Source organism: Dipodomys merriami, unplaced genomic scaffold (assembly GCF_024711535.1).
Source record: "Dipodomys merriami isolate MVZ:Mamm:240054 unplaced genomic scaffold, mDipMer1.0.p SCAF_15, whole genome shotgun sequence".
Taxonomy (NCBI): Eukaryota; Metazoa; Chordata; class Mammalia; order Rodentia; family Heteromyidae; genus Dipodomys; species Dipodomys merriami.
This window is the reverse complement of record NW_027202826.1, coordinates 3,723,377-3,735,586: the sequence shown is the minus strand read 5'-3', so window position 1 is coordinate 3,735,586 and position 12,210 is coordinate 3,723,377. Positions and strand designations below refer to the sequence as shown.

At 39.7% G+C, this 12,210-nt stretch overlaps 1 long non-coding RNA gene across 1 annotated transcript; it reads left to right on the top strand.

The window, feature by feature from the left end:
* The first annotated feature begins 2,329 nt into the window (after positions 1-2,329).
* On the top strand, positions 2,330-11,301 carry LOC138826754 (uncharacterized). The gene is made up of 3 exons (XR_011371835.1): positions 2,330-2,507; positions 2,662-2,732; positions 9,629-11,301. It is a non-coding gene; the product is annotated as an uncharacterized lncRNA (long non-coding RNA).
* Positions 11,302-12,210: the final 909 nt, after the last annotated feature.

Below are 12,210 nucleotides of genomic sequence, written 5' to 3'. Positions count from 1 at the left end.
TAAGGGAAATGGGTTATGGAGGTACATAATTGGAGTTACAAGGCTAGGGGAGTCCATGTAACAGTAATTTGTATCTCTAGGAGATGATAAATATTTGTTAGATCAACTTTAGTGGATTATTCAGTAAGAGAATGAAAATGCTGCACACAGGTATAACAACAAAAACCAAAGTCAGGGAAAATTAAAAACAAATAGGTTAAACCGTCAGGAGCCTGTCCTCTCTCCACCCCCACAAAAAAGAAAATGTACAAAATGTAAAGAATATCAGGTGTTTTTGATAGAAGGACCTCTCCACCTCCAGGGCCCCTCCACCTCCCTTCCCAGTTTAAGTTTTTCTTTCCTTGCCAGGGTGTGTTCTTTGATCTCACTCTGAAGTTTTGTCTGATGACTTCACAGCTGCTGCTATATAAGTGGGTGTAGCTGAGGAGGTGGGAGGGCAGGGATGGTAGGGAAAAACAAAGGAGGAGGCAACAATGCTGGATAGGAAATGGACTCATTACCTTGCTCATGTAACTGTAACCCCTCTGTACAGTATTTTCACAATAAAAAACAATGAAAAAAATAAGTAAACACTAGTAACTTTTGACTCAGGGCGAGGGTTATGTCCGACGTCTAGCTTTGAAAATGGACCACTGGACACAAGTATTTCTTGCACATATAGTAGAGCTGCCTTTCTGTCAGGTGCTGCTTCTCTGTAGCATCTGGGGTGAGCTGCTACAACTGACATTTGCAGCTCTAGGAGTTTGGTCCTGAAGCCTACAAACTCCATATATATATATATATATATATATATACACACTATACATATATATCATATATACATATGATTAGATTGTTGCCCATTTTAAATAACAAAATTAACATCCAACAGACTCCACTTTTGGAGACTGAAGTAGCAATGCTACCGTTGGCTGGTTTTCTTGCAGGATGAGAGTAGCAAAGGTTGCATGACGTCCTGTTTTTCTATTCTGTGTGCTCTCCATCATAAATACACGGTGAAAGAAAGTAAAAAGTAAACCTTGAGTTTTGCATTTGACTTTATATCATAATTCAGGTTTGGCTGTTGGAGTCGAGGTTTTTCTGGCTCACTCAACTGCAATAATGACTTTATTCATCACGGAGCAGTCAATGCAATGCTATCGCAATCACCGCGCGACACAGGGATTGCAGAGTATTGATTTCTTCCCCTCCCTTAACTTCTAATCAAAACCTCAGCAACATGTAGGTGCGGGCTTGGAGGCTATAAAAGTTGAAAGCTGTGCAGTGTGAATGTTTTTCTTTCTCAAGGCCTCGCTTTATTTTTTCCTCACCCAATTCTAGAGGGAGGTTTGGAGGAAGCAGGTAGGCAGTCCAACTGTAGTATTTAGTAACTGTTTCTGGAGCCTGTGGGCAAGGCGGCTGTGGTTGTAATAAAAGACGTTGCCTACAGGCAAATATCCACTGAAGGCATGTTTTTCCTGGCTCACCTGCCAGCTTGCTGCAGGCTAACCTCATGGCTTTCATTTTCGCTTCAAATCTGCATTTTCAACCATTTTATTTGAATAGCCAATTAAATTCCACGCTTTCTTTTTTTGTTGAAGAATGATTACCAACCTGCCTTTGAATCACTGCCCATCTGAAAAATCATAAATAATATTAATTTTTGGCGCAAACTATTTTGATGAAGTAGTTCCACAGCATATAGATCTTACCTAATGTCCATTAATCTTGCTAAGGACCATTTGTTGGAAAAGTCTAAGCAACAGTGAGGAAAAAAAAATGTGTCTTGTAATGTCTACGAAGCTCGCATTTCAGACTGATCCAGAAATCAGGTGTAAGTTTTTGAGACTGACCCAGAAATCAGGTGTAAGGTTAACTAAAGGCCTAAAAATAACTAAAGCACAAAGCTTTTCTGTGTATTCTGTGGCAAGAAATGACCTGACATTTTGACAAATATGAATACAACGATAAGTTGCATCAACATAATTGTACCTGAGGGAGAGGAAGATGGAAAATTCAATGAGAGCAAAAGAACCAGAATGTAAGACAGGCCATTTTTTAGAGTTTGTATTTTTTAATGTAGGATTTCTCATGAAGTTGTCAAAAAATGTCTACTGATATCACTTATTTCCGTAAGACAGTGTGGTCTGGAAAACTCAGGCTGGCCCCTCCCGGGTTGCCGATGTTGCCAGTGAAATCCACCATGAACAAACGCAGGCAGACGGAAGCCTGGACAGACAGCAGGCTCAGGAGATGGTTGCTCACTCCACCCATGCAGGTGTCTTGTATTCTGTCATCTGTGGGATTGAGGAATTGATTGTCGCTTGTTTTGTGTTTTGGTACAAGCCAGATACTTGTGACATAGGCAGGCTGGTTTTGAACTTTGATCAAAATTCTCCTTCAGCCTTCAGAGTGCTGGGATTATGGGAATGTACCTTTGCCCATGAAGCTTCAGGAAATTCATGCAACGTTTTGTGGATGTGTTCACACCTGACCCAATAGCGAATAGTCACGTTGTTCCTCCAGCGGTAAGTTGCAAGGTCTCTATTAGTGTCTTCAGCTCTTTAAAAACACTGTCCTCAATCAGTTTGTTTTTGTTTGTGTTCTCAATTGGCTTGAAGTTCTACTGAGATTCTTATCTTGTTATTGTTATTATCACTATCCAATTTTCTTCCTTCACAGATTCAGAAATGTGGATGTGGAAATTTAACTGCTAAGACTGAAAGAAGGGATTTCATCCTGTTGATGTGAAGGTGAGTCTCTTTGCCCTCACTGGTATACCAGATATTGCAGTTCATTTGCTGTATCTACTTAGCTTTCAGTTTGTAATATTTCTATTACTTTTAGCATTTTATTGTTACCCTGAAATTTTCATATATATATATATATATATATATGTAGACTTCAGCTATATATATATATATATATGAGTTATTTCTAAAAGTTCTTTTCTACATACATATATACATATGAGTTATTTCTAAAAGTTCTACATACATATACACACATATATATGCATAAACACACACATGGATTTTAAATTTTAAGCTTAATTTGACCCATTTTTAAACTTAAATAGTAGTTGCACACAGGGTTGCAATTCTGGATGTGAGGTTATGAATACAATGCCTCTTGTTGGGTCCTATCCCTTCTACCATTCCCCGCCCCCCCTCATCTTTTCTCATCCTTAATTTGACTCTTGGAAGAGGAGATGTGAAGTAAGTACTAATCCTCCTCTTTTCATCTAGCTACAAATTTACTGGTTACATGAGCATGTTAGTTATTCTGTTGTAAGTGGTGTGTGTAAATATTCAACAGTGAAATCACTAATCTGCACACATTTCACCATACACATGGAGGGCATGCATCTGGTTCCCTTCATCTAGGCTGCCTGGTTGCATTATTTCTATGTATTTATAATTTTGAACCTTTTCCCCCCTATAACTACCATTGTTTAGCTCAGGCACAGTGTCTGTGGCTTCATTGGTCATCACTAATTTTACCCCAAAATACTTCCATGCACGTCTTTGGTGATTGACACCTCTTGCATGCATCCATTTCCTGGTGCTTATTTTGTTGGACTTAATTTTGTCTGTCTACTAAATACACTATTTAAGCTCTCCATAGAGTCTACTATACTTCAGTTCATTCATTTGTAATTGCCTACATACCACCCAATGTGTTTACTTACAGATTTCCAGACACATTCTAGGGACCTCAAATGAAGAAAAACATGCAGCCTTTGTTTCTCTAGGCCTGGCTTATTTCACTTAATGTAATTTTTTTTCCAAATCTTTCCTTTCCTTACAAATGGTACAATATAATTCTTTCTGACAATTCCATTCTATCTATCTATCTATCTATCTATCTATCTATCTATCTATCTATCTATCTATCTATCTATCTATCTATCTATCCATCCATCCATCCATCCATCCATCCATCCATCCATCCATCCATCCATCCATCCATCTATCTATCTATCTATCTATCTATCTATCTATCTATCTATCTATCTATCTCTGTCTATCTATCTATCTATCTATCTATCTATCTATCTATCTATCTATCTATATCACATTTTCTTGATCCATTCATCCATTGAGGGGCGTATGGTACATTCTTAATGTCAAATTCTTAATGCCAAAATGTCACAGAGAGAATATGGAGTATGTATATTGTTTATTTTCTGATTCAGCTCTAAGAATATTATAGATATTGCTCCACAGGTTTTTAACTTTGAGAGATGTCACTGATAAATTTAGTACAAAGTCAATTTTTTTAGTCTCTTTTACAGGTGATTTGTTGTTTCAATTAAATTCCTTTAGAAGCTTTCCTTTTTTTGTTAAAGTTCCATAATTGAATCGTTTGACCTAGTATTAATAATCTTTTTCATTCAGTTAGGAAAAAGTAGATTCTTTTAAAGATATTAATATAGATCTTTCTTGTAAAGTGTTTTCCTATGGTTATATATTTGAATTCTCCCACGATTTATTATATTTTCAATAAACACTGATTCATTCATGCTACTTTTTACGTCCCAATTGCCACTGTATTTCTTTATATTCTGTATTCGTTTCTAATTTGGTTTTGTGTACTGTCAAACCTGTGGCCAATGAGCTGTGTTGGTCTAATACTAATTTAATTTCCATTACATCTTTCTTATTTAACTTTCTCATCCAAGTTTGTCTCTGAAAATAGTCGGCTCAGTTACATCACCCATCACTGGTTTATTGACCAACTGTTCAAAGAAATCCTATTTTCTATTGCTCCTTCTTTCCATTGAGGATTCGCAAAGTAGAGGAAGTGTCTGAGAGAAAGCCAGGGTTAATGAGCTGCAACAGCCCAGCTGGAACTTTCTTTCTGTAGTGTCCACATTTCTCTGCCGGTCAGGCATGGCTTCCAGTCTTCCTTCACAGGGTCATGGCACACTTTCCTTGTTTTCCTAGTGTAGCTTGGATCTACAGTTCTCCATGCTCCTTCACCTTGGCCTCCTCGTCTCCTGTGGCGACAGTGCCGGGATTGGTCCTGGTCCACGCCCTTCCACTCTGACTCAGCTCTGTGGTTGTGGCTTACCAGCATCTCCCGGCTTGCTTGTCCAGTACACCTTGCAGATACTATCCAGGACACCTTGAGATGGTTTCTCAGGAAGGGTAACTCATTCTTTTCCTTCCCTTTCTAGTCTAGCTGTACAAGGCTCATTGTCTGTCTTCCCTGTCTTTATTGCTCTGGCCAAATAGTTTCTGCTCTTAGCCAATTCATCATATGATTGATTGATTGATTGATTGATTTTGCCTAGTGTGGGGCCTGGACTCTGGGCCTGGGCGCTGTTCCTCAGCTCTTCAGCTCAAGGCTAGAGCTCTACCACTTGAGCCACAGCACCACATCTGGCTTTTTCTGCTTATGTGGTGCTGAGGAATCGAACTCAGGGCCTCATGCATGCAAGGCAAGCACTCTACCACTGAGCCACCTTCCCAGCCCCTGTTGTTTTATTTTTTAATTAAGTGACTCAAATTTATAAGCAGGGAATTTTCTTTTCTATTTCTTTCTCTCGTCTTGGAGAATTGGATTTCGGAGGGGAAGGAGACAGACTGGCATTTGGTACGTCTAGGTGGAAGCCTACAGAAGATGTTAGAGTAACGAAGGTCTTGTGTGTGCCCTTTCTGATAGTACACACAGACACAGAACTTCTCCAGTTACCTTCCTGTTCCTCTAACGTTTTGATTACTTATAAATGCATTTCTTCTTTTGAACTTGGTGTTTATGTATCCATGCGTGTCTCTAGGTAGTTGTACTCAGGGTTGCCACGTAACACAGTGGTTTATGAACACAATGCTTCTTGGTGCACGTTGCCTTTCGTCATTCTCATGAGCCTTCCCTGCCCACTCTTTCCCTCACTCCTCTTAATTCTGCAGGATATACATTGCATTCTTCACTGCATTGCCTCCCCTCTTCTCCTCTTCACCCCACTCCACCCTTTCCAGTACCCACCCACTGGTATATTATTTGGCTGAACTTTGATTTTGGCATTGTAAGGAATTGGACTATTTGAGATCTCCCTGCATCTACTGCATTTCCGCTCAAACATGCGTATACACTTGCATACCTCCCGACGTATTTTCTTAGAAGTTTATAAGCTAAATCTCGCTCCCACCTATAGAAGGGAACACACGCACTCTTTATCTTCCTGGGCCTGATTCATTCACTTGACATCATTTTTTTCCCAGGTCCTTCCATTTCTTTAACGGTTCCTCCTGACAAAGACTACCTGTTCAGCTGCTGGAGTAGGAGCTTTAAATAGTATTTGAGATATGCGTGTTACAGGAAGATTACTGTGTTGTTTTTTAAAGAAGAGAAGTAACAGGGTGTAACGCTTAGACGTGTTTCATGCTGCTTTATTGTTGGCCTGTTGTTTAGTGCCAAACTACCTCAAAATTTAGCCATTTAAATATAGTAATTACCTCGGACCCCTGTGTGTTGGGATCTGGTTAACCTTTTTCCCCAAACCCTATTCCATGGATCTTTAGATCTCTTAAAGAAGGTTCCCGATACTTCAGAGAACTTGCTACAGTTGATTGTGCTTTGGGAAATAATGGCAGTCTGCATGGTAGAGGTTTCATAGATGATGAGTACTTGACTGCTTCGGTTTGTAAATGCTGTGCTAATTGAAGTAGAAACCATGCATCATTTCACTCTAAATCTTTTCTTTGTGATTGTTTTCCTTGATGACAGGGTTTTGTTTTGTGGGGGTTTATTTTGCATATTTACCCAGTTAGACATAAGCTTGCCAATCTTAGATCCAGTGTGAAAAAAACACAACAGTGTGGTAAATTAATGGTGACCCAAGACAATGCTGAACGTCGATTCTAAATGTCACGGTCACAGATTGTATTACATGAAAGATGCACACATTTTAAGTAGAAGAACCATTTACATAACAAAAATGTCATGGGAGAGTAACCAATTAAAAAGTCAACTCCATTAAGAACAAAACAAGGTGAAGCTTCAACACCAGAGCACTATGCACGTGTGGTGTTTTCTGCAGGTATTTATTCAACACCGGTAGAAATCCATCATATCTGAACCTCACTGCCCTTCATAGCCCCCTGGAGAATATAATGAATCATATTTAAATTATTCTATTCTATTTCCTTTCAATGCATGTCAACTTAAGCTTCACAGCAATTGACTAAAGGTGCTCTCAGTACAGTCCCAGATAAAAGCACTGTAGAAACTTCACTATCATAGTTACATTTCACAATAGAGTCAGCATAGTTAGTAAGGTATTCATTTATTTGCATTTTTAAATTGCCATACTGACTTAATGAAGCTCTTTATAACTGATGGTATTGATTTCAAGCAGCGGGGGAGAATGTTTACCAGAGATGAATATGTATATGATTTGTGTGTGTGTATGTGTGTGTGCATGGTGCGTGTGTGTGTGTGTGTGTGTGTGTGTGTGTGTGTATTACACATGCACACAATAGTCTTTGTTCAGGATGAGTTTCAGAGCAGCAACCACAATGGAAATGTGGTGGGACAGAAATGGTTTTAGTGCACACATTGTGAGTGAGGCTGGCCCTTGGTTTTGCACACTAATTACTCAATGTAATCTTGTTCACTGTGGGTAAGCACTTTGAAACATGCCGTCAACTTTAAATCACAGCTTTTCAGCCCACTTTCGTATGATAAATTTGCTTCTAAGGTTTTGTAAGTCTTCCAACATTGAATTTTGGTGTTAAAAACGTAAGTAGTGGTGCTAATCCTGATGCACTGTACTGATAAACGGATATGTCACATGGTGACACCCTTGACTTTCCCATATTTTGTTTACATCTACCACAGGAAAAACAATTCTTTTTGTTCTTCTAAATCCCCACTGCAAATAATTTCAGAAGTCATCAGAGTTTAGATTTGTTTTACTTCTAAGGGAGAGGCTGTGCCTTATTTATCTTCATATTCCTCATATGCAGAAGTGTGCTAGAAACATTTGATCAAATAGTTAGTGGCCTCTGAAGTTCCAGAGCGCATGGCTGTTGTGCCTAAGAAGTGGAAATATTGACCGTTCCTGGAGATGCTTCAGAGATCCTTTCTTGAAATATCCAGGGAACCAGGTTCCTGGCAGTGATTTGACTCAGGTCACCATCAATTTATCCAAGGTTATTTATTATCTAAAAAAAATAGTGGCTTCCCTAAGACGTATGTTCAAATGGATGCCATCTGTTTTACTATTACCATCAATATCACAATTCACGTTGGTTGACAGTTCATGTTTGGCATTTCCTAGATTGTCATGCTTAACAGTTGGAAAAGTCCTATGGAGAAATTAATGTTGTGGAGTCCAACTTAGATGAGCAAAAACTTGCAATATTTACTTCTCATGTCTCAATATTTATATAACTATATTCATTGGGAAAGAAACTATGGTACATTAATTTTTCTAGACACATTCTCATTCTGAGTACCAAGCGTATCATGTATAACAAACAACATAGAAGTGAATATTTCATTAATACAAGCAATTATGTAAATTGCATTTACAAAGAATCCTATCTTCTGAAGGAGGAACTAACCTGGAAATGCTTGCACTTACATACAGTGATTGAACACTATATCATTTTCTTTTGCACTAATCCACAGGGAGCCTTCCCACCGTCAGTGGATCCAAGGGCTTCCATAAAAATAGGATTCTATGTCAGCATCACTTGTAAAAACGAAAGGTTTTCCTTACGAGAGGAATTAAGAATTCTGCCACCTTTAATCCCTGGCACCTCCCATGACATCTTACACCGATTACATTGCTTAGCCTTGAAACATGCCACCTCCATCACCCTGTGGTGCCAAGCCTCAAAAAATCAGACCCACTCATTTAACCAAAAGAAAGTTATTTAAAGGAGAAGGGGTTAATGAAGAATCCCGGGGAGGGGGTCATTAAATGATTAAATCTCCTAGGAAGATTTAGGAGTTGTACTTTAGATCTGAGGTGCTAGTTTCTTGAAGAGCCATGGCCTGAGAGCAAACTCTGGGGTGAGGGAGCATCGGTGCGCCCCGGGAGCGCACAGGACCGGCCTGGGCCTCCTGGATGGCCGTGGGGCACAGTTTACTGCGGTGAGCAGGGCCAAGCCCGAGACTCCGTGGAGACTAAGCCCTGGCTGGCTGAAGCCTGGTGGAGAGGGGAGGATCGCAGGGGGAGAGGGAGGCCCTTGCCACGCGTGGTACCCTAGCCAGCTCCCTGCCCCAGAGGAGAATTTACCTCCTGAGCAAGTTTCCACGTTTACTTTGCATTCGAACAATCCCTGCCTTGAAAAGCTCTTTCCCGCGTGGGTCAGGACAGGGCTGTGTTCTCGTGTAGGGCTCAGCCCCACCCTAGGGGTCCCGGGTGGGGTTTGGAAGGCCTGCGCGCAGGATTCCCGGGCGGCGCGGCTCCGTCCTCCTCCAGGCTTCCCGCCCGCCGCGCCTTCACACCTCTCCATCATCCTGGCAGGCTGGCACTGCCTCCGATTTTTCACATTTGCTGCCTCGTACATCAAGCTATAGAATTTTCTCCACGAGGCAGAGCTGTCATTCTGTAAAATTGTTAGCAACGCGCTCGTTTTTATCTGACACCTGGAAATACCTAGAGTCATAAAAAATCATTTTCCCCCTCCAGGTTGCTTTGGATTTCATTCTGTCCCGGGCGGTCTGCATCCAGCGAGGGGAAGACCTATCCGGCGCCATCTGGAGTTCTACCATCCAAGAACCTCGCCTTCCTGCTGGCTTCTTCCCGCAGGACTTTGTAGGAAAAAAAAATGTAACGCTTATGCCTAAAATAACATAGCTTCTGTCTTAAAACTCTACTTTTTCGTGCTACAAATGTTTCCTCACTATTCAGTGAAAGTTTTACTACGATGTATAGTATGTGTCTCATCCTTAGGTACATATGATGTTTATATAAAAAATATCCCAGCCCCAGGAAACAAAGACATAATCTTCCGACAAAGTTACCATTTTGAGCAGTTCAGTAGGCACATTAAGGTAACGTGTAAGATCCCCGCCTCCTCAGAAGCAGGGTCCTACAGACTCGCCATCACTGCCAGGTGGACATACTTACTTTAACTCTCCTCAGGTGGTTTAAATTTAAAATGTAGATTCAAAGCCCAGCACGCTGATTCGGTGATACACACCTGAATTCCCGGCCTTTGGGAGGTAGAGGCAGGGAAATCTCCAGTTCCAGATCCCAAATCCCAGGCTCTTTTCTTTCTCCACTGCCTGATGGAGATCTTTTGCTTTTGCTCCGATCCAGTGTCGATTGTTTTGCGTGTGGATCTAGAGGGAGACACAATGTAATTTTAACACCTCGTTTTTTTTACTAAGCCTCTAGCAACCATTCTACTCCAATGCATGAAGGTAACAAGTTATTGTGCTTTCCATACCAGAAATATATTGATTAGCTTCTCTGATAGCGTTGGTTCTTTTAAATTTTGACTTAGCCTGCAATTAGATTTACCTAGCAATAAGCAATTATTTTGTTACTGGTAATGAAAAAAATTTTTCCTAATTTTTTGAGTTAGTTTCAGCCCTTGTTTGGTTTTGTAGCAATATGTATACATTTTACTTCAAAATTAAAGTTAATGTTTATAAGATACACAGACTTTAACTTAAAGAATTGAATTTTGTAAATGTTTATTTTTCCAGACCTGGTTCTGTAATTTAGATAACTGGCCACTAGGTGGCAGTAATGTCTCCATTACCAAAGTGGGAACACTTGTGGCAGCCAATTAACACTACATTTTACTCACAAATGGGAGTTCGTCCATGGCTAGTGCAACAACAATGAATAGAAATTATCATTTAATGTTGGTATAATTTGTGGAGGTGAAGGGCAAAAACAAACCGTTTAAATGGGGATACAGGTGGACCCATTGCAACAATGAGATGTACAAGTTGTTATATCCAAAAACGAACTTTACAACTGGGGGTGTGTGGAGGGGGAGATAGAAAGGGATGGGAAGGGGAAACAAAGGAGGAGGCAACAATGCTTGATAAGAAATGTACTCATTATCTTGCCCATGTCATTGTAACCCCTCTGTATGGTATTTTCACAATAAAAAAGTAAAAAAAAAAAAAAAAAAGAAATTATCTTGAAATATGATAGTCTTAGCCATCTATGTTTAAAGCTCAAGGAAAACAGGACTAATTATTTTGTTGACAGGAACCAATGAATAGAATTTCACGTTTTAGAAGTTTTTAAATTTCAAATTATTTTCCATGGGTAATTTTAATGTTTCCTCATAATTGGAAAAGAAGAGAATATTCCATTTCATTGTTCTACTTCATGGAGGAACTGGGTGTTGGTAACTCCTAAAATAGTGGACTTGGTATATGAGTCTAACAACAACAACATCAAAAGTGTTCCTGCTTTCGTGCTTTGTTGATTTTACCTCAGCAACTCACACAGAGTTAGATTCTGAATCAGCATTTCGAAATGTCACAGTGTTCTGCTAGCCATGGCTGTCTGGGGCCATCATTACCAGAGAGGAGGAAGAATTTTTATAGGGACCTAGGAAAATGAGTTCATCTTTCCATAGTATGTTTTTCTTTACTATCCTAACACCGCTTACTTGAAGGTGCTCCGTGAGCTCTAGTTTGAACCACAACTTGAATTTTCCTAGCCTACTACCCTGATTTTTTTTAACCTTAAATTAAGAGCTAATGAAACATCATGGAAAACCACTGTCACTGGTGAATCAGGGTCTCTTTCCAGACTTTGTCACTCTGTCAAATAATTTTCACTATCAAGGTCTATCTATGTATCTATGTATATATTTATATTATATGTATATAATAAGGCATATATATATGTGGTTCTAGGCTTGGATTGAATCTTAATGTGTTAATATTGTCTGGATGTAGTCATCACTGACTACAGATGTGAAAACCAGACAGGGTTCTCTTACTTTGACAATAAAACCTTTCATAGGAATGATTACAATCATCTGTCTTAATCCAATGGTTTCAGTCACATTTCTTAATCATATGCTTAAAATATGGAATTATTCAAGAATTTCTTCAGACCATGAAGTCTGTAAATACTAAGAAGTGAGTTTCAAGCTCAGTGGATGAGAGGAACAGTAAATGAGAAGAAGCAGGGGTTTTGAGTTGCTGTGGTGTGTTCGTCAGCTTCCTGACACTGTAACAAAACACCTGAGGGAGTCAAATCTTAAGAGCAAGACCTAACTTCGACGCCCACTT